This window comes from Petaurus breviceps, unplaced genomic scaffold (genome assembly GCF_028583685.1).
Source record: "Petaurus breviceps papuanus isolate PSGF00001 unplaced genomic scaffold, PetGlider_PUasm1.0 91133, whole genome shotgun sequence".
In the NCBI taxonomy this organism is placed as follows: Eukaryota; Metazoa; Chordata; class Mammalia; order Diprotodontia; family Petauridae; genus Petaurus; species Petaurus breviceps.
The window spans coordinates 2,301,565-2,306,307 of NW_027187419.1; the positions used below are offsets into that span (position 1 = coordinate 2,301,565).

At 42.0% G+C, this 4,743-nt stretch overlaps 1 pseudogene; it reads left to right on the top strand.

The window, feature by feature from the left end:
- Positions 1 to 3,977: 3,977 nt before the first annotated feature.
- LOC138155210 (large ribosomal subunit protein eL38 pseudogene) lies at positions 3,978 to 4,350 on the top strand (annotated as a pseudogene).
- Positions 4,351 to 4,743: the final 393 nt, after the last annotated feature.

The following is a 4,743-nucleotide window of genomic DNA, read 5'->3' on the forward strand; positions in this document are numbered from 1 at the left end:
TTTATGGGAAGGTTCAACATTAAAGGACTTGGAGCTTTGGTATGATACAGTCAAACCTGCATGGTCCCTTAGCCTCTCCCTCTGCCACCACCATGATGGTGATGGGGTAGGGGGAAGGAGGAGGTGAATGGACAGGAATTACATCAATTTCATCAATTTAAAAGGAGTGGCTGCTCTCTGTCTGTCTTTCTGTCTCACTTCCTGTTAGGAATAGGTTCAGATGATTGTTACAGTGTGTGTCAATTAAAGTAGAAGCTTGGGTCTCATCTTATAGCTGCCTCTTCTGCTTTGTATTTCTTTCCCTAAGCTTAGGTGACCAAAGAGCAAACCTAAGAGGGATGTTTTTGACCTAGAGAACAATCCTGTGGAGTACTAGAGCTTGGGAACTCCCAACCGAAGGAAGAGGGTCCATTAGTCAATGTGGGTTGCACTTTGGGAGATGCTCCCCATCCCATACACACACACACACACACACACACACACACACACACACACACACACACACACACACACACACACACCATCAGACTTCTTGGAAGAAAAGATAACAGACTATGAGAAGCCCAACCCCTTGCCTGCCTTGGCATGGAACTTTAGTGAGATAGTAGAGAGTCAAGTGGAAAGTGAAAATAGAAGTTTAGTAGTCCTGCAAAAAAAAATATCATATTTTGTGGTTTTACAACCTTCTGGAAAAATACAATAGTAATGTTACTACTTCATATTTAAGCCTTTGTCAATACAAACTTGTGACTCTTTGGTATTCTCAGCATGTCTTTTGTAATGAAAGAAAGAAATAACTGTCCTATGCCTGATCTTCACCGTTCATTAAGTAACTTTTTTTAAACTCTTCTCAGTAAGGCCCTACATATGAGTCAAATCTGAACTTTATATGCTTTTCCCAAGGTTCTGGAATGGGGAGTAAAGATCTAGATAGTGGATGAAGAGTCTGAACATTCTCTTCTGAGGCTAGAGTCCTTCAGAGTTGAAACTGATTTACTTTTATGAATCCAGTGCTCCCTTTAGAGGGAGAGGGCACATCTTCATGTGCCAAAAGCAGAGTTCTTTGTTATTTGTACACATATGTAGATGTGTATAAACACAAATATAAATGTTTGTTGAATTAGTGGTCCAATATATGATCGTTGAATGGCACAATGTATGGCCAATGGATAGCCCAATGAATGGATTTGAACTCAATCTTCATATTTATCAGGAGAGAAAAGAGGACATGGGATGAATTCTTAGATAAGAAGAGTCTCAGAGGAGGGATAAGAGATCCAAGATAGGGAAATGGAAGCCTAGTTCAAAATTATTTTCTAGATAGAATTCAAAGGGATCAATGCATAAGGATTAAAGGACTGTGGAGATGAATAATTTTGATCAGGACTTGAGAGCTGGACTCAAGCACTGGCCAGAAAGAACATCACCACCACAGTGACCAATGAGACTGAGAAAAATATTTCTTGCCTGAGAGTGTCTGGCCTGCAAGCGTAAGTTAGAAGCAAAGAAGAACCAGATGGGGAATTAGAAACAGCTATTAAAACCTGAACTGCATGTGAACTTGTGCCAAGCTGAACTGAGTAATATGAAACTCTGTTCCTGTAACTTGGCTAATGTGTATAGAGTCTGTACACCAAAGTTCCTCCACATTCTCATTACAGTGACATGGGGTGGACAGGAAAGCCTTTGGAGGGAGCACGCTTACTCCTCTGAGTACTGGAAATAAATCAGTAGCCAAAGTACCTACAGTCTTCTGTTTGGGGCCATCCCAGGCCATATTCTCAATGTAGCTTATATATAGCTATATGCTCAATATAATTTTCAGTAGCTGGTAAGCAACTGGAAAACTCAGAAACCATTCTGGAATCATACTCCATGGCTCATGTGGCCATTCTTGCAATACCCACTTCCATCTCCCAAGAATGGCAGTGTGATCAGTCAGTCAGTCAACTACCTTTTATTTCAGTTATTTTTGTTGTTTTGTGCCAAATACTAGGAATACAGGGAGCAGCTAGTTGGATTGAGTGCTGGGTCTGGAGTCAAGATGACCTGAGTTCAAATCTGGCCTCAGACACTTACTAATTGTGTGACCCTGGACAAGTCACTTCATCCTGTTTGCCTCAGTTTTCTCATCTGTCAAATGAGTTGGAGAAGGAAATGGCAAACCACTCCAATATCTTTGCCAAGAAAATCCCATATAGGGGTGGTCACAAAGAGTTGGGCACAACTGAAACACCTGAACAATGAATGGGGATACAGAGAAAGGGAAATGATAGTCTGACCTAGAAGAAGGAGCACAAGATGTAGTTAGAGCTAGGAGATCTACATCTGAATCCTGAATTGGACACTCTCCCAAGCCTCGGCTTCTTTATTTTTAACAGGGAAATGAAATAACTGCATTCCCAATCTCAGAGGGTTGGAGGGGGGAAGAAATGCTACAAATATCCAATATGGTATCATCCCCTCATCTTTTTAATAGGGCTTAGGTAGAAATGGTCCTGAGATCAGGCTCTGTCCTACAAGTATGCTTTTGCTTTTAATGCTCGATGGAGTCTTGAACAGGTGGATAAAGCAACTGCTTTTTGTAGTTGAATAAAGGAATTAGGATGCATGTCCATCCTCTGTGGGCTCGCCAAGAGCCTTGTTGGTTAGACAGGACAACAGGAATGCTTTTGATCTTGTCGAGTAGGTCTCTGTATTTTGAAACTTTTTCAAACTTTCCAAAGCTCAGAGTTCATGTATATTTGGTATGATAGGAAACAATGAAGGAAGGAACAAGCATTAATTAAGTGACTACTATGTGCTGGGCACTTTACAAATATTATCTCATTTGATCCTCAAACAACCATGGAAGGTGGGTGCTATTATTATCCCCATTTTGTAGTTGAGGAAACCGAGGCAGACAAGTTAAGCAGTTTGCTAGGTGACATGGTGGATAGAGTGTTGAAGTTAGGTCTGGAGTCACACATTAAGTGCCAGATTTGAATTCTGTTCTTTCTGACTACAGACCCAGAGCTCCGTCCATTGCACTACCTAGCTGCAGAGGTGGCATGATCAGACTGACTTTTGGGTAAATAGCTTTGGCAGCTGAGTGGGATTGGATTGGAGTGGGAAGAGACTTGAGTCATGGAAGCCAATGGAAAACTACTGCAATGAGGCAGGCATGAGGCAATGAGGGTCTGCACCAAGGTAGTGGTTATGTGCATGGAAAGAAAGACACTGTGAAGGGAGAAATGTCAAGATGTGACAACAAATTAGATGTGTGGGATGAGAGAGAGCAGGAAGTCAAGGATGACACCTCAGTGGCAAGCCTGGATGACTGGAAGAATGGCGGTATCCTTGACAGAAATAGGAAAGTTAGAAAGAAAGGAGAGTTTAGGGGAAAATAAGAAGTTCTATTCTGCACATACCGAGTTTAAGATTCCTAAAGAACATTCCACTTGTGGGGTGGCCAGGTAGCACAGTGAGTAAGAGCACCGGCTCTAGTGTTGGGATGACCTGGGGATCGAATCCAGGGCTCAGACACTTAGCACCCACCCAGAAACACCTGCCCATGTAACCTTGAGCAAGTTACTTAACCCCAATTGCTTAAAAAAAAAAAAAAAGAACATTCCACTTGCAATATCCAAAAGGCAGTTGGTGATTTGAGAATGGAGCTCAGGAAAGTGATTAGGACTAGATGTGTAGAACTGGGAATCACCCATAGAAAGACAACAATGCAACCCATGGAAGCTGAAAAGGTCCCCAGTGAGATACTACAGAGAGAGAAGAGGACCCAAACAAAGCCTTGCTTGGGAGACCCCTGGGTTAGTAGTCATGACCTGGATGAAGATCCAGCAAAGGAAACTAAGAAATAGCAGTCCAAAAGGGAGGAAGAGAACAAGGAGAGAGCAGTGTTACAAAAATCTAGAGAAAGGCAGTCGGGGTACGACCTCTCAGGCCAAACACTGCCCCATCATCCTGCTGCCACCACCTCCATGCCCCCCAAAATCGAGGAAAGAAAAGACTTCCTGCTCACAGCTGGAAGAAAAGATGCCAAATCTGTCAAGATCAAGAAAAACAAGGACAATGAGAAGTTTAAGGTTTGCTGCAGCAGGTACCTGTACACACTGGTCATCACAAAGAGAAGGCAGAAAAACATAAACAGTCCCTGCCTCCTGGTTTGACTGTGAAGGAAGCATTCAAGGTTCCATCTGTATTAAAATATAAGAAAGAAAAAGACAAAAACCTAGAGAAGAGAGAGTATCCAGATGGAGAGGGTGACCCACACTTTCAAAGGCTCCAGAGATGACAAGAAGGGCAGAGGTATGCTGGAGCTGGCTCAGACAGGCTTGAGAGCTGATTGTTAAGTTTTCCAGCATGAGCATTTACACTCGGAAGTTGGCAAATGCTATGAATTAGGGCTTGATTTATTGTTTTGTTGATGGTCTAGACTTAAAGTGATAGTGGAAAATGTTAAGAATGTACATTAGATTTTAAAGTAGGTCAAGTGTACTTTTTTTAAGCGAAAGTCAGTTGTTAAACATTTACTGGTGCACTACTGAGGATGAGGATTGAAGAAAAGAAATTAGATTCAACAAATAAGGGATTATTGGCAACTTTGGAGAGAATGGTTACAGTTGAATGATGAAGTTAGATGCCAGATTGCAGAGATTTGGTGAGAAAATAAAAAGAGATGAGGCAGAGGCAACTAGTGTAAGCAGCTTTCTCGAGGTATATAGCTGAGAAGGGAAAGGGAAATAC